The following is an 18,687-nucleotide window of genomic DNA, read 5'->3' on the forward strand; positions in this document are numbered from 1 at the left end:
GCTGCTGCTGCTGCTGCTGTACTAGAAATCATACCTGGAGTTCAGGACCTGAAGTGCAGGTCCTGGGTTTGAACCCTGATCGTGTGGGAACTGTCTTTGGTGAACTCAAACACCCGGAAGCCTATGTGCTCTTTCTCATTTAATTGGTCTCAGGTGGAACAGAAGCATCGGTATGATTTCACCAGTTCTTACAGTGAGACTTCTGAATCTCATTGAGTTCCTGGACATGCAATGGCAGCTTAGAGCTCATCAGGGAGCACTTGAGAAATTCAAATCCTGACTCCAGACATTCGGGCGGAATGCAGCTCCCAGAGAAATGTCACACAGGAAAGTTTCCAGTAAAACTCTCCCCCACACTCCTAGTTCTCAACACAGTGACTTCAGTAGCACCTCTGCGAACCCCTACCTCCCACTGGATAAACTCCCACCTCCCTACAGGAATTCAAAAGCAAAATCACCCCGTTAACAGTAAAATTCAGAGCGTGCCGATTTTCTGTGATTTCTCTGGGTACAACTGAGCATGGTTTTCTCTTCATCTTTTAAAAATGTCTTTTTGTTTTTATGGTTTATTTTTGTTTGCATATAATGCGTTAAGATCAAACCCACACCCACCCTATCCCCCCCATTCTCTCTTCCCTATCAACTTCGTGTGCTTTTTTTTTTTTTTTAACCCTATTGAGTATACTAAATAGCAGTAACTGGCAGGGATTCTTACATAATATGAAAGCTAACTCTTTTCAAAGGAATGTGTTAAAAAGGCAATGTGTGATTCTACAACCAATTACCACGAGAAACTCCCTTTTCTTTGCCCCTTTGACTTATCTCATTAAAAAAGGCAGTTGATGTGCAGCATCTTCCAAATTTTTCTAAATTAATTATTAGTGCCTGAAGGTATTGAAGCCCCAAACTTCTCTATAAGACTGCAGGACTAGGCAAAAAAAAAACAGAAGGACTGCTGACTTCCTAACCAGGCAACTTAATTTCCCAATTATCTTTCCCGGGCAAATTACAGATCTAAATATAACATTGTAACCTTCACCATTTACCCACCAGGCTGATGTATCCATGCCTTGATCTCTTGTTTTCTCTCTTCTGTTCAAGAAAACTGAGATGGGTGAGGGTGTGCTAGATGCTTGTCAAATATGACATTGCTAAATTAAGGAAACCCATGTGATATCACCCAGCCAGCATCAAGGGGAGGAAATGGGAGGGCTTGGGTTCCTTTGCCCTGACACTGGGAATGAATTAATTAGTAGTTCTGAATTTAGACCCTTCAGGCAGCATGTGAAGTGAAGTGATGTGGTTTACTCACAGGAAACCCTTGCTTGTTATTTCAGGATAATACCAATTGACAGACAGTGGGGATGCCAATCAACATGGTGTTTATAGGAGATGATCAGGGCTCTGAGGCAGACTAGAAGAAGTCTACTTCCTGACAGGGTCCCCCTACTCTGCTGGGGGTGGAAACGGGAGCCAGCAACATCTGAATGTGAACACTGACTAATCTGTGCTCATGGGATGACCTCGTTATGGGGTTCACCCTTGACATCTACCAGTTTCTTGGGAACTCCAACTGCTAAGTCCCTGTGTGTGTCTCTCTTTTATGGAAGTCGGGGATTGCTAGTCTTCTCAGTTCCATAGTCAAAGAGTTCTTGAACTTTTACAATGGGAAAACACTTAGCATTTGACCAGAGTGGCCAGATTTGGGAGTTACGTGCTTAAAGTCTTCCAAACTTGAGAGGCACAAGGAGTAAGATTTGGGTGCAGATTATTTGCAGAAACAACAGAAAGATTGTCACCCAGATTTCTGATGTTAGTGGTTAACTGGTCAATATGCCATCTTGATGTGAAAGACTGTGATGAATTCCATATCAGGCAGATTGGGTTTGAAATGTAAACTTCCAGAAGGTAAAATAATGGGCGGAAAGCTCACTGAAAACATGACAGCTACAGATGTAATTTTAAGATTCTTCAGTAGAAGCCACACTCATCATCTCTAGCTCTTGCTATGAATCCCAACACCTGACTTGTGCTCCAGACTCATTACAGAGTTCCCAAACACAGAGGGCCACACCCTTCATCCCTCCCTTCACCAGCACTGTCCTGCAAAGTGTCATCTCAGTCATTTCTTCCCATGTCAAAACTCTCCTTCTTTGGATGATATGGCGTCTGTGAAGCTTAGAGGAATTCTAATTGCTGGCATATTCTTTCTTTATCTCAGTGGAATATCTGCTCGTTGGGCTTTGTTATCTTTCCACCCGACCCCACCTCCGAAGAGAATAGATGCACAATGTTCTTTACAGGAATTGCCAGAATGTCTGTGAAAAACAAGTTCTGATGATTTAATCAGGATGAACAGCCCTCTAGGTAAGGACACCTGAGAAACTAGATTTCCAGGTAAAAGGAGGTTGGCCAGGCAAGCCGGAAACTATGCATAAGGGTGCCCCCAACACTTCAACCTCAGAAACAAAACAGTTTTGCTCTGTCCTAAAAACTACTCTTGTCTGGATTGTGCTGGGGCTATTGGGAACTTTTCTGAACCATAATGGATTCCAGAGCCTGCTAGAGTCACAGAGGAGGAATGGCGGCTGCTGTTGGGATGATCAACCAAGATGGAAACTTGAGGACACTCTCCCTGGCTGTCTTTTCTCTGTCTCCCATTCTCTTACTTCCCACTAATGACCCCATTGGCCATTTTAAGGCAAAGCTGTCAACCTGCAGGATTCTCTGAGAGTATAAAGAACACAGAACAGTGAGACTGGAACCTCGAAGCAAACAGCTAGTAACCAATTGCCAACTATCCAGCCCATCAACATCAGTACTTTACCGCCAGTTCTCCTCTGTGGAACCCCAACTAACACTGAGATAGAAGCAACAGAAGGGTGTCGAGGGAGGAAGAGCAAGTGTCAAGGTACCCATAAAGAGGCTGTCTGTTTGTATTGCTGTTTTCAGACAGCTTCACTAACCATGTATCTGGGTGCTTTGTGTGCTATTCCAGAATGCCAGGGGCGATGGGGCTCCTTGGGCAGGTTGACATGCATCTTCACTCCAAACCAATCTCAATCATCCTGTCCTGCAGCCACTTTTTGTCCCTGTTGGACCCTGGGCTCTTCCCTGGAGAGTGCAGCATAACCCACATTTCTGCACTGGGTTGCAATTTCTGAGTCCTCACCTAGGATCCCCCATGATGCTAATGACTCATTTTCAAGATTAGATATCATTGTTCTATTTCACCTGCCATTTCCTTCTCTACTGTGTATGTTTAGGCATCATTTCCTATTCTAGCCCCCAGGCAGGACCTAAATTTTCGTAACTCCCAAGCAAAGAATAATAGCAAAGGCCCCAGCTGCTAATAGCCAGCTGGTCACAAGATGATAGGCACACTGGTTCTGGGCAGGTTGAGAACAGGGCCAACAATCTAATTTCATATAGGGCACATCCAGGACTTTCCGAGCCTGTGAAGGTAGTAACTGAAGGGTGAAGTTAGGGGTCTGTAGCTTTTATCATTGTTTAACTTGTCATCCCTTGCCTCTGAGAATCAGGGCTTCAAATATTTCACGATGCCCACAAACAAGCTAGCTTCCTGCTATTTAGTTGCTGCCTAACAGACCTCAGGAAGCCTGCTTAGAAACCATAATGTATTTTGGCTGCAGCTGGACCATGTTACAAAAATGGACATCAACCAAAGTGGGAGGATAATTTTGGTCTCAGTACCGACGAATTTAATGAAAGAACATTATTTGTCCCTTTTCCATGAGAGCAGAGCATAAAAGGCATTTGCAGGAACTCTGCTCCTGTGTCATTTGAACATTTCTGGGATGGATATTACTTTTATTGCTCAATTATGGTTGCTTCCTTCTTAGATTTGTGATTGTGGCTAAATACGCTCCAGTCAGCATTTGCTTTAGTCGTCCTTCAGTGAAATGCACAGGCAGAATTTGTGTCTTATTTTATTTTATTTTATTTTATTTTTTTGCCAAACACATCTATGTAATCAGATATATATAATTTTGAGAAGACAGCAGTAGAAAGCCAAAAGCTTCCTGATTTCTCCCTCCATGATTCTTGGGAACAGGGGTTCTTTGTCTTGAGAACAGTATCTGAAGGTTCTGTCTGCGTAACAGCATTTCAACACAGGAAGCAACACAAATGCTAGCAAATTCTGCACCTGCTTCTCATTTATTCCTGGAAAAACAATATTTCTATTACATTATTCTTACTCAATAGCAGTATAATCACAGGCCACACATGACTGTTGCTGTCAACAATGCATGGCTCACAATAAGGTGCCCCCTCCATAATTAATTAAAGTAGAGCTGGAAAATTCCTATTGCCTAGTGACACAGCACAACAGACTTTGTGGCGGTGACGGTGTTAACAAAGCTGCTGTGCCGACAGTGGCATAAAAGGATGGCTATGCAAGTGCATACACATCATACTTGATGAGGAAACGTGGCCACGATATTGATTGGCAGATTTCCTATGCTAATCTTTGTAGTGAGGTAGTCCTTCTGTAGCACTGACCACGCACATTGGGGGGTGGAGCGATGGGCGGAGGTGACCTGAGGAAGGAGGTCGGAGGGGGCCAGGAAGGCGCTCTCTTTTTCTGGCGTGACTCGGACAGGAGAGGATCGGGTTGAATTTCCTGGTGTTCATCTGTCTAGGTTGTAAGTTATTTCTCCCTGAATAAACATCTATTCGGCCTATTTGTTTATCCTGATCCTTATTTACCGCAATATCTGGTGTCAGAAGTGGGATAGGAACCCACGCCTCCACGGGAGACTGCGAAAAAAGAGAGCGCCTTCCTGGCCCCCTCCGACCTCCTTCCTCAGGTCACCTCCGCCCATCGCTCCACCCCCCAATGGGCGTGGTCAGTGCTACAGAAGGACTACCTCACTACAAATCTTTATCACTGATGCACTTCCTTCCACTTAACAAAAAGCTGCAAATCTCCCATGTTTTTTATTTTATTTTATTTATTTATTTATTTTTTTGGTCACTGATAGTCTCAGCTACAATCCACTCACCATGTCTCTTTGCTTATGAGAGTATGTTTGTATGAATGTAGTCATGGTGTACATAACGTGTGGCGATATGTTCTTTATTATCTAATAAAGCTTGCCTGAAGATCAGAATGCAAAGTGGAGCCAATAGTTAGCCACACACCTAGTTAAGAGCTATGTCACTAGTTAGCCATAGAGGACTGACAGTAGTGGCCACATATTTAACTCTAGAGACAGAGGCAGATGGATCTCTGTGATTGCAAGGCCATCCCGGGCTACATGAGAGTGACTCATTCTTAAAGAGAATCACGCCTTTAATCCTAGCAGGAGCTCAGTGCAGTCTCGGAGAGCAGTCTGAGGTTTTTGGTGGAGAGTGTTGCAGTCTAGGCATTCTGAGGAACAGTGCAGTTTTGAGATGCAATCAGAGGACATGATTGCCCCTTCCGTCTGAGCATTTGTAGAGGTGGAGGTGAGGGCTCTCTAATGACTGGCTGTTTTGCCCCTCTGGTCTTCAGGCAAGCTCTATTTGTTAGATTACAAGCACATATGCATGCACGAATTTTTCAGACAGGGTCTCTACTTAGCCTGAAACATACTGATTCAGACTGAGTGGTCAATGAGCCCCAGGGCTCATTGTCTTTTTTTCCTCGGGAATATGATTGCAAACTTATGTGTTACCATGCCCAGCTTCTGGATGTGAGTGCTGGGTGTTTAACTCAGGTCTTCATGCTCACAGAGCAAGCACTTTGCCAAAATGAATTGTCTCCTGAAGCCTCTTCATCCTTCATCATGTCTCTTGATTTAACTATCCTCTTTTGTGCTAGAAGATGTCTTGATGTGGTGTTATGTATCAAACCCAGGGCCTTGTACATTTAAGACGAGAAAGAAATCTACCACTGATATATAACTCCAGCCCTCATATACTTTATTTAAACTCCCTGGGACTCACAGCCCTGGGACTCACAATGTTATTTATTATTGTAAAACAATAGTGTATAGTAAATCTATGCTGGTAAAGTTGGTGATGTTCAGACATTGATCACATCACCTAATGACAGTTTTCAGAACGTTTGCCTACTGTTGAGTCATACACAACTACAATGCACTCTTTCCCACAAAGAGAGAGTAGCAGCGTGAAATGTGCATGGATTTCAAAAATTATGTATTTTTCTGAATATTCACTCAAACCATATTTCAGTGATATCTAAAATAATTACATGTGAAATGCTAGAAGAATTTAAGACACCAATTTAAGGAGCTACAGATAAAAGAATACTTGAAACAAAATTTTCAAAACACGACAGGATATGTACCTTCAGATAAGAATTCTGAAGAACATACCCAAACTTGCATGGAGATGCATAAAAGTCTTAAATTAAGCAAAAGGAAAAGCAAATATACATTTGGGAAATATACCTGTTACAAGCAGTTTTGTTAATAGTGATAGTGGTGACAGTTTGTTTATAGAACTGGAAAGTCAATTAAGGAAAGAACTATAGATTCAAAGAGAAATGTCATCAAGATCAGAATTTTAAGCAGGTAAAAATAAAAGAAATTTCAGATAAAAAAAAAAAAAAAAAGAAAGACCTTAAAGGAATCAGAAGGTTGGACATTCTTTGTCCAGATAAAGCAAAACTACAGAGATCAGCAAACACTTATTGAACACAGCCAAGTCTTGATTAATTTGAGTTTTGGAGACTTCTGAAGTAGAGAGGAGAGAGTGTGTGTGTGTGCGTGTGCTTGTGCGTGAGATGAGCTCCAGAGCAAGTCATGCCATGTTTCACATTCCAAGCAGGTGTCTATTCCTGAAGAGAGAGCAGAACATGTGGATCAAATTAACCTCCATGCATGTGTCAAGCTATAACATAGCTCCTCATAGCTGCAGAGAGATGGAAACCTTCCCATTCCTCCATTTCACGTGAGCTTTTAGTTGGTCTTTCTTGCAATTTATGTGCTGATCTACTCAAAGAAGCCAGTCTCCTGAGGTCGTTAAAGAGTCATTTGGATGGGAAGAGTCACACAGCTCACTTGTTCTCATCATGCATCACTGATTTTGGCTTGAGTATCTCTACATTTCCATGACTACATGAAGAGGTTTTCTTGATACCTCTCTGTGACAAAATGCCATACTCCAAATTCCACTTTCTTGTCCTGAGACATGCTGTTCATAAACACCAAGTATTTCTCACTTTAAATTCTTTGTAAGCCTCCACAGGCACCTAAACATATAGAAGCAATAGAGATAACTATCTTTAATATAATGTTTGGCATATGCATTTCAATGTATTATCCATAATGAAAAGCAACAATTTATCTGCTGTTTCTGTCTCTGCCTTGACCCACTAGCCTGTAACTAGTTTTAAGATGCTTATAGACAAACTGCACCCCTGCAGTCACACTGTGTTGAGCAAATGAAATGCATGACCACAGTTCTACATAACATCCGTATGCAAAAGATGGACATGTTGCTCGTAAATTTGTAATTTAAAAGACTGTTCCGGTAATATATTGGAGAATTTATATGCATCACCCAACAGCAATTCCAAATTGAATAATAAAGGGAAAGTGGATACACTTTTTTTGAACTAACAAGCAAAACAGAATTTAATTTTTCTTTAGTCCAGTTTTATAAAAAACAAGAAAATGTTTCATTTTGCACAGGAGGGTACAAATAACACTAAACTGAGCTTAGCTTGAGGAGTGTTGGTTCTAGGTTCATAGAAAGGCTATCAAAGAAGAGAAAGGCACACACTGTAGTTGAAGACTGAATGATAACTCAGGTGTGATCACAAAGATAGTATGTTAAACAGTCATGTACTGTGTCCTCTTCCCAGCTGCACAGGAATTGATTTTGTAAAGAATATTAGTATGTGTTCCATGATGGCTTCCAGACATAGCCATCCACCTAACACTTGCATTGTTTGCTTTACTGTGGTAATTTCCACTAAGTATTATCCTTTACATTCTCATTATCATCATTGTTATTATTGATCCACTGTGGAAAGCAAGTTACACTATGTGCCAGATCAGTTTGGCTGTCTGTATGGAAGAAAGAAGATCATTCTTAACTCCTACATCATATCATAGGCAAAACACGATCCTGTTAAGTTATATATCCAAGTGTGGAGAGGAAAAATTTAAAGTTCCAGAAGATGTGATGGAATATATAAGGCAATAAGAATACTGAAATTTTCAAACAGGTGCTTACACAACTACTCACAAATATGAAATAACAACAAACACAAATATATTTTTTAAAAAAAGGATTCCTGTATATCAAAACTGAACAATAAGTAAATAAGTAAACAAACAGATATAACCAAGGGAAGACTTGCAATGTATCTAACCAGTAAATCATGTAAGTCCCAGCTAAAATATTATTACAAAGGGAGGCAAGTGGGAAATTGGATAAAAGATTTAAGTGGGCACTTCTCAATGGAGAGTATCCAAATTGGCAACAAACATGAAAAAGTATTTGATCTCATTAGTCTTTGGGAAAATTAAAATCAACTGCAATAATAGCACCAATACACACATATTTGAAAAGACAAAATTCTGAACTATTAAGAATGTAAAGTGTTAGCAAAAACTTAGACTACAAAACTATCTCATAATGTGGGATTTATAGTTTGGATTCTTTGGAAATCTCATTGATAGTATCTATTAAGGTTAAATTTAACCACATATACTTAACAGGGGCTTGCTCAGAAGAAAACTTTGCACACATGGGATTTCAAAATTGTGTTGTTTCTGTTATAGACTATATGGCAACAAGATGTACTGAATTTGACTGCATTCATGACATCACAGAAGACTCATAGACTATTGGCGTGCAGGAAACCCTGGTACATACAGGGTGCTGTATAATGTAGTTAATGCAAATGAAACGGGGTTAGGTATGACACAGTAGGTACAGGGTAAAAAGGGCAAAATTCCATGGCATCCACTTCATGACTTTTATTAAAGAAATAATCTACACTTGATAAAAGCATGCCCAAGTTACAGGTGTGAAGAGCCTATAGTCCTGTATTATATTTTCTCCCTCTCTCATTGTTTATTTTGTGGGATTTACTGAAAAAAGAAAAGAAACTCACAATACATTCTTACCATCTTAATGGGGCCTTGGAAAGAAGGGGACAGAAATGTCCATTGCCAGTCTGATATCTTGAGCTGAACCCCTTCTTTCCAAGGCAGGACTATGAACATGTTTCTAGAAGGGAATAAGCAAGAGCAGAGAAGACTGGTTTAAGGGGGGGGGCAGCCTCTTCGTGGATCCTTCAGGAAGCTGTAAAATCAAGTGGTAAGAGCAAGAAGGTACTATGTATGCACTTTGTCTGGCCTCCCTCTAAATGTGATGGGACAGAGTTAACCTGCAGAAACCCTGCAGTTCAACACCAATCAGCCACAACAAAACATGTACAACAGCTAATTCCAGAGAAATCATCTTACGAAAACAAACACATCTAGATGATGTATTAACATATGCAAAGGTTTGAGAACAAAGCACATCCAGAGGAGAAGAAAAAAAGAAGGAAGATATTTTACAAATTTCTTTAAAATTGTTCTAAAAGCATGCTACTTTGGGTCTAGTAAGATAGTTCCATGGCATAGTGCTTACCTAGCAAACAGAGGGGCCTGAGCACAAAATGTCATCATCCTAGGTCTAATTGGAAGAAGTGGGTAACCAGGGTGGGGGTACATATCACCTAACAGTTTGTTCAACTACAGACTCATCACTGACTTTTTTCATTGATAATTCTGGTGCCTTTCAAATTCCAATCCCTTGTCAATAGAACAGATCCTTCGACCTATGAGTCTTTGTGGGAGGGCATTTCCTATTTAAAATACAGCTGGGGTTGGGTACAAGATATCAATGCACAGAGACACAGCTTTTCATTGCAATCCATTTTATTCTCTCTGGTTTCAAACCCTGTGTGTGTTTGCAAAATGTGTCAGCTTTGGCACAGAGACTGCTCAAGGAAAATGCTACATCACCTATTGCCAAATTGTTCCTTTTAGCTGCTGGAACACAGCTCATCCCCTGCAGTAGATTCCCAATGGGTTTTAAGGCATTTGTTTTCTCATCTTCTTGCAGATAAGAGAACATCTTCCGCCATCTTTGTCTACGCATATACAATTGCCAGTATTAACCAGCTGGTGCTGTGGTACAAAGCAAAGAGCTGGTCAGACTTCAAAATATGTTGTGATACATAGGCAAACACACAGAATCTAAGTGTTGCCACTTAAAGAAACTCAGGTGCAAGAACACCTGCCCAATGTTAGCAGTACTGGGAAAACAGACACAAAGTAACATAAACATTGAAACTGAAGGCCCTTAGGAGAATTTGATATGCCATGAGACATGCAGGACACTGCACAAAAAATGCACTTAGCAATCCTCACTATTATATTTAACATTTCATAAGGTGCTGAGCATTACACAGTGCTTCTTAAATTCTGTCTATCTCACTTACCCTTGGTATTAGTAATTATGAGTGAAGGTACTTGTTAGATAAAATATGAACCCTGAACTTTGATTCAAGTTGACATTCAGCTTGTGCTCTTTCAAATCTGACATCCTCCTCCTCTGATTTTTTTTAATAAGTGCAAGTTTTTCATAGTCAAGAGAAACATTTTAAAACACCTTTCCCTGGTGTCTTAAAGTTTCCTATTGAAGTGGAGAGACACCATGACCATGGCAACTCTTGTAAAGAAAACATTTAATTGAGGTGGCTCACTTTGAGTTACAGAGGTTCAGTCCATTATCGCCATGGAGGGGAGCAAGGTGGGGTGCAGGCAGACATGGTGCTGGAGCTCAGAGTGTTATATCTTTCAGGCAACAGGAAGTCGACTGTCACACTGGGCAGTATCCTGAGCATAGAAAACATCAAAGCCCGCCCCCACAGTGACACACTTCCTCCAACAAAGCCACACCTCCTCATAGTGTCACTCCCTTTGGAGACCATTTTCTTTTAAATTATCGTACTTGGGTAAGACTGTTTCTCCCTCTCTCAGAGCTCCTTAGCTGCTTATAGTTCTTTCTGTATGTTTAAGGCCTCATGGACTCTCCCCAGTCCATTCACTATGTCTATTATCCCTGTTAAGCTCTGAAAACATACACATAAATAACATTATACAGATTGGGGTTAGGTTTAGGAATATATATGTATATACACACATGTATGTAATAATAAGCTTGAAAGAAAACTTGGTGGGATCTATATAATGGTTTGGAGGAAGGAGATACGGAAATGATGTAATTATGTTACAATATCACAAAATAAAAGAAACACTAAAGAACTTTATTCCACACAGTATCATTATTCTGAAAATGATTTTATTTTTACTGCATTGTGTAAAGGACTTCATGACATGATATTTTGACATGTGGTGGAAATTTAAAGGAAACCATTTCAATCGTCATGAAATTTCTTTTCACACATATACAGGGCTCCAGACAGTCAGAAACATATTTGTGAAAAAGAATAACTCTTCCTTCCTGAATCACAACCAGCAGGGTCACTGCATGCTTAAGGGAAGCTTTTACTGGATTGCCGTCCTATAATCTCAGCATGGCTGACAGTGAGCTTCGCAACTACACGTACGTGTAAGCAAACAAGAAATATGTCCTCCTACATTCTCTGAGATTTTATTAGGGTGCTAACCTTTCAACAAGACATGGCATTTTAGAAATGCCACAGGCATTTTAACTCTTGTTCCATTGCTAATGGAAAAGATGACCTATCAGTCAAGATAGGGCATAAAGAGTCTCACCATTAGCTACATAAACAACCTCAGTCCTTCAGGGCCATTATGATTCCATTTTTCACTCAGGCTTGTGCTATTTATTTGTCCATTCACCCCAAGAAATATTACTTTTCCTTTACTAACTGGAGTATCCAGGGAGGCTTGATGTTATAAAGTCATGCAGTATGACCTTACTCCCAGTAACTTTTTGTATTTTCTTCTTAAAACTTGTTCTCAGATTGAGCAGCAATTGATGTCTAAGGATGAACACACAGCAGAATGAAGGATGGAGGGTTTGATTTTCATCATCTACAGATGTCAATATGTTTCCAGAAATTATAAAGAAAAACACTTATGTCTGCTCTAACCTGAAAACCAATCTTCAGCCATGCAACAGTTGACTCCATAGACTTCTGAGTAGTTAGGGAAATGTATGGCATATTAGCCAATCTTGACCATAAGTTCTTCCAGTGGACGTCAACAGCTGGAATTGCTGAAAGATTGCTTGCATTCAAGAGATCTGCTTTAATAAATATTGAAATATGTTATTTCTGTCAAATACCAAGTAAGACTAAATATTTACATCATACATAACTACCAGAAATAGATAGCAGTGAACAAGACGAAGCCATTGATTTGTCAACATGGAGGTCCTACTTCTGACAGGAAAGAAGGTCAAAAGGGAGTGAGGAGCTCTGAGGTATTTTGTGGGTAGGAAGATACTGTCATTTTTTAATATGTGTGTGTTGATCATCATTGTAGCTAACAAAGTTATATTTCAGTAAACACCAAAAGGAAATGGGGAATTTAGCCATATAGATAATGAGTTTAGAGCCTTTAAAATCAAATTTTCTGTCACATATCTATCACACTTTTGTATGAAAACAGAGGTGAAACAGAAGTGATTACCATTTTCCTTAAGTGACACCAAATTCCAGCGTTTGGAACATAATCGACTGATTTGTACCATCTTATCTCTGTCTGTTGTAGAGAGCCACCGGTGCCATTCCCGAAGATGGTGCCGGTTTCCTGTCCATAGCCAGCAAGGCACAGATATGCGATCCACGTCATGGGGTGACCATTACAAGCGTTGCGGGCTGCACCTGTCAGTAACGACATGACTCCTTTGAGCATTATATAAGCAGAGCCCTTTTTCTTCCTCGGGGTCTTCCCTCAACTTGCTGTAATAAGCCGCGCAATAAACACAGCTGCAGAAGAATCCTGTTGTTGAGCGTCGTTCTTGCAGGCAAGGCGATAGCGCTCGACAGTCTGTCACTTCATCCTCAGACACAGAGAAAGAACAAAGCTTAGGAGTCAGTCTTGGCACTCAAGACCTGTGTTGTAAGGTATCCACCAGAGAAGGCCACTGGGACATGAGTTCAAACCTCTGGAAAGTGTTCATTAGCCAGCCTGCACTACACTGAGTGTTTGCAACTTATGTGCAGTGCCAAGCCTTTCTCAGAGTGAGCTTTTTAGCACAGAAACCAAATCGTGGACTAACACACCTCAGTTAGTAAGAACAGTCTGCCGGAAGCAGAACTACAGAAGTCAAAAAGCAAGGTGAGTACATTTAGAAACTTTCCCAGAGCGAGGAAATTTGATGGATTAGGTCTCTGCTTTCATTTGGGCAGTTGGTACTGCCTCTGTGCTAAGCTCCAAAGCCCGAATGGACATGAATGGTGCTTGCATAATGGCGATCATCAGTTGTGCTATGGCCTGAGGACCTGTTGCCGCTATAGTCCAAGTCAGTGGACTGACCCTGCTGCATTCCAGAGGGGAGGTTTGGTGAGAAATGGGAGTGTGGTCATGAGCCACAGTGAGTCATGAAAAGTTTCCGGATTTTCTTTGTGCTTTCCCTGAAAGCCAAATAAATAAATAAATAAATAAATAAATAAATAAATAAATAAAAATAAAATAAAAATAAAAAATAAAATGGTTGGCAGTCTACCCTACAGGTTGGTTGAAACTCTCAGAACTCCATGATACCCATAGGTAATGGGAGTGGGGTAATGGCCCATGACACTTTAGGGGGCCACTAAGCTGCTCTAATTTTCTTCTAACATCAGATAATTTTTTACCAATGAAACTTTAACCTGAAAAACTGTTTTGTTTTTCAAATGTATGTTTTCACTAATATAAAGTTAATATACCTGTCCTCATACAAGTACAATAGCAAAGTACACTTTTCATATTTTTATGGAAGAATGGGGTTGTAAATCCCAAATGTTCTACGGCTCACAGATACCATCTGACCCTGGGGCCAGCTCCATGGGTAGACAAACATACAAGGGCCCCATATTCACTTTAGCCCCGACCACAGAAAATAGCTGGATCGTGATTGTATGCCTACAGATAAGGACCGGCAAATTCTGGAACCCATGGAGTGAGCCTCTGGATACATGGGGAATCTACAGGACTACAGAACAGATGTGCTTTTCACACACAGGAAGACAGCTTTTGCTACTGACCATCACATCAGTGGTATGCCAGGGAAATAAATGAACCCTGACTTATTTGTATCTCTGTTAATTTGTGCTATTTTTCCCTCACACACACAGATTCCATGTCCACAGAAATGCAAAGAGCACTGATGAAATATCTGTGACACTCAATGCCAGGAGACATAGCAGGTACCTGCCATATACCTGAGAATCCCAGTCAGTGCTCACATCATCGTGAAATATCTCCGCATGTCCTCTCATGAGGGAATAGTTTCGGTGACAGTAGGCAAAGCCACACACATAGCAATTGACAGAGCTCTGATCAGACCCCAAATTGAGGGGCATCCTCATCATGCCATTCCTGCCAAATAAAAGAAGAAGAAGAAGAAAATAACCTATGATGTTAAGAACTACTTCTTGTACCAGCCATTCTGTTTCCGCCATGCCTCACCCTACTGCTGGCTCACACAATGGAGCAGGGATGTAGATAAAGCCAGACCCAGACATATATCACTTCCAGACTGATGGCCCCCCACACCCCCCATCGCCATCAATTCCAATTTTCTGCTCAATAAAGCTGTAGTTCATGACCATAGCCTGTGGGGCCCTGTCCACATTGGCCACCGCCACAGCTCAGATGCCCTCTTGTTAGGATCAGCTCATACATTCGGTTCACTTCACTCTTGGAGGGAAAGAGGATAGACATTTCTGTTTCCACAGTTTGCTCTCTTGTGGAGCGCCTGCCCTATACCAGTGAGTGGCTCACCTCCCTGAGTTTAGGTTTGTCTTTTGATGCCATAACCTCAGAAAGAGTTCACAGAGACCCTCCTTAAGCCAGCGTCAGCTCTGGTGTTATGTGATACCTGATTCTGCTAGCCTCCTCCCCCCCCCCCCCCGATCTGTCACATCTAATGTCAATCTGCATATCTCTCTGTTCTCATCCTACAGCAGAAGCCCAGGGAAGGCAGGACCTTACATCTTTCATGCACAGCCACCACTGAATCTGGAGCATGAGAAAATGGATGCTGTCCACCGCTACATGTAGCCAGACAGGATACTCTTCTGTTCCCACACCTCCACCTCACCTTGATCTCAGTCTCAGATTTTCTGAGGCTGCTGCTACTTATTTTTATATGCTGCCCAGTCCAAGGAAAAGCAGTAAGCACCTTCTCGGTGTCTTCTCTTTCTTGATGATGCTGTCAGTACCCCTGGAGGCCAACTCCCTGCAAATGAACACTTTCGCTGTAAAACCTTGCACATTCAAGTTGTTGTAACAGAGCCTGTAGAGCCCAAGAAAACCCAAAACATTTGCTCCCTGACTGGTCAGTGTCAATTACTCTTGTCTACTCAACTCCTGACCTTTTGTTAGGTGAGGAAAATAAACACTTTGATTGTATATAATATACCTATATTTTTGGTTTTAGGCTGTCATGGCTGAAGGTGCATGGTGCATAGCCATCTTCATGAGCCGGGAGAACCACAGATGGATAAGGAGGACAAGTGGCTTGGAAGGCATTCTCTAGATGGCAGAGCTCTTTATCTAGTTCCTGTAACTTCTCAGAACTTAAAGGTTTTGTTGGAAGGGGGGGGGGGGCGAGAGGGTTGTGGCTACAAGAGTAGGAGGAGAGAAAAATAGAGAACTTCAAAGACTCAACTCTGCTGAACTCAGAAGCCATGTAAACATGTGACACAAAGCAAAGGTGTCTTGTGATGATAATGCCTCTGTGTATTAACTATCTATTGCTGTAGTACAACTCCCCCATAGCACATCTGTCAATCAAAATGCAGGGCCTGGTTTCTCGAGGTCTTCTGCCATAAGCTAAAGTCAAGGTGAGAATGGGCGGTAGCACTTCTCAGGGATCAGCAGAAAAGAGAGTTGATTCGAGCTAACTTAGGGCAACTTGTTTAGCTGGCTATGGGGAGGTGGCACCTTTTGTCTCCTCTGACTATTTGCATTTGTTGCTGTTAATCATTGAGAGGAGAGCAGCCAGTCTCCTGAGAGCAGGCAAGTGAGAAGGAACAGGAGCCAGCCAGAAACCCCAGTCTCTAGCCCAGAAGTGGCATCTACTGGATTCTGTTAGCAAGAAGCCCACACTAGAGGGGAGAGAATTAAGCCAAGATGTGGATAACAGGAGGCAGAGCCTACTTAGTGTATCTGTGCTGTTGGTCTTGGGATATGCTGTAGGAGACAAAGGAAATGGACCCAAGGCCACAGTGGGGGCTGACTGGAATGCTCTTCCTGCCTCCAGAGGATACACGCTTAGTCCACTTTACCCTCTCCATGCCCACCTTCTGGGGAACCTGTCCAGCCCTGTCTCTTGTATGCATATCTTTTTGAAGAGCTCTTCCCTGTGGGTTTCATACAAATGTTTTATAAACCTGTGTTGATTTTCTTAATACGAGTTCAGATACGAAGCCTGTCCTTCTCCTGACTACCTCTCTAAAATCCTTCCACTGAGTCTTCTTCACCCACTACCTTCATTCCAGCTCCTTTACATTCCTCCCAAAAGAGGGCTCTCTTACTTCACATTCCCTTTCTCCCAAAGGGAAATGCTTTCAGAAACAAGACCCAGCCCAGGCCCGAGAGAGTGCTCAAATGGCCACTTCTGACCAAAAGGGCTCCAAGATGCCGCTCCAGCAATGGAGGGTCTGTAGTGAGGCTCTAAAATAGGCTTTGCAGACCCAATCTTGGCTGGCAGCAGCCCTCATTTGAATGCCTCCTACCACTCCTGCTAAGCAGACACTTGAGCTTCCCCTATGCTGAGATGAACCAAAGAGTTAATCAGACCCCTGAAAGGAATACCAGGGATCTCTGAGAGTGGCATTCTAAGTTGCCTGCCTATTTTGCAAATTTAAGAATAGGGAGTTTCCAAGGAGCTGAACCTGGAGGGCCCTTTAAATGTTAGAATGCTAAATGGGCTGGAGATTTTCTGTCATTAGAGCAGCTGAGAAAAGAACCTGAGAAGGGATTTTAAAATACTGTATATTCACCTTGGGGACAGAGCTATTTCTGATTTTAAGGCAAAATAAATCAACGTGTTTAAAGGAAAATATGAGTATATTAACACCCCACAGTTCCCTTCAGTTTTGCAGAGCTTTTTAGTTAATTTGTCTTTTTTTTTTTTTTAAGCGTTGAGTGCAACACAATGGAAAATCCCTGAATTCTCATCATCCAGAAGCAGGTTACAAGGGCAGCTACCAGCAATACCATATGCTTACGTGAGGCATAGATATCACAGTCACCGAGAGAAGCAGAAATGAGGAGAGAAAAAAAAAATGAGGTAGAATAAAGGTTTTCAAGATAATGGTAATATAGAGAAACTCACTACCAAAAAAAAAAAAAAATCCAGGAGAAATGTCTGAGGAAGGCAGGATGCCCCCCCACGCCCTGAGAAAGGAAAGAGAGGATTTTCTCACACCCTTCTTCAGCTACAGGTAAAACCAAGAGAGATGGCTCAGAGGCTAATGAGAGAGCCTGAGGACCTGAGTTCACTGCTGCCCAGTGCAGGGGATAGTGGCTGGTTCTCAGGCTTCAGCAGGCAAACTCCACCTCAGCCTTGCCTTTTCCCATCTGAGTGATCATTTGCACACAGTCTGAGATGACCGAATGATATCTCCATGTAAAGAAGCTCTGAGTGGCGAAGAACATCGTCTCTCTTGTTGCTGTGACCTTCTCCTTGTCTACATTTCCCCAAAGTCTCCAAAAGAAAGCTGAACTCAGCTTACCTCCGTGAGCTCAAGTTCTGAATCCTTGGTGTGAAACCCCTGGTTCAGATTCAGCCTCAAAACAACTAAGCCCTGGTAAGACAATCCTGTGGATTAAGCGGTGCACAGGCTTTACTCCATCGCCCTTGTTTAAGCACAACCTACCAATGTCCTGGTCTTGCAGGCTCATCACACCCACCCCATACCCCATCAGGTTTCATCTAGGGCCCATCAGTCCCATTCAGTGATTCAGTGCTTGGGAAAGGGTTTTACACGTGGGAGTCTTCTGATGACTGACCACTTACTGAATTGTAGAACCTGTGCAAATTCGCCAGGAACTTTTTTTTTTTTTTTTTTTTTTTTTTAACAAGATCTAAACTCACCACAGTGAATCAAAATAATTGCAATATGAACTTGATTGGGGCACATGGTGATGCAGGGTTTTCATTAAGAAAAACTTAACAAGGATATAAAAGGTAATAAGATGGTGGCTCTCAGACTCTTCAGAGAATATATGTTAATGCTGTTCATCTAAAGGTTTTTTTCTTTTTTCAAGTCAGATGGCCAGTCTCCTCCCAGCAGCAACTCCGACACACAGGTTCCTGCTGTGTGTGGCTCCTTCCTACACAGGAAGTGGGAATAATAAATGGAGCTAATTTTAGATTAATTACCTGGCTTCTGCCACACTTATCAAGTCTCGTGTGTGTGTGTGTGTGTGTGTGTGTGTGTGTGTGTGTGTGTATGTGTGTGTGTTTGAGCATGCATATGCTTGTGCTGTGCGGATTTTCTGA

Source organism: Phodopus roborovskii, unplaced genomic scaffold (assembly GCF_943737965.1).
Source record: "Phodopus roborovskii unplaced genomic scaffold, PHOROB, whole genome shotgun sequence".
Taxonomy (NCBI): Eukaryota; Metazoa; Chordata; class Mammalia; order Rodentia; family Cricetidae; genus Phodopus; species Phodopus roborovskii.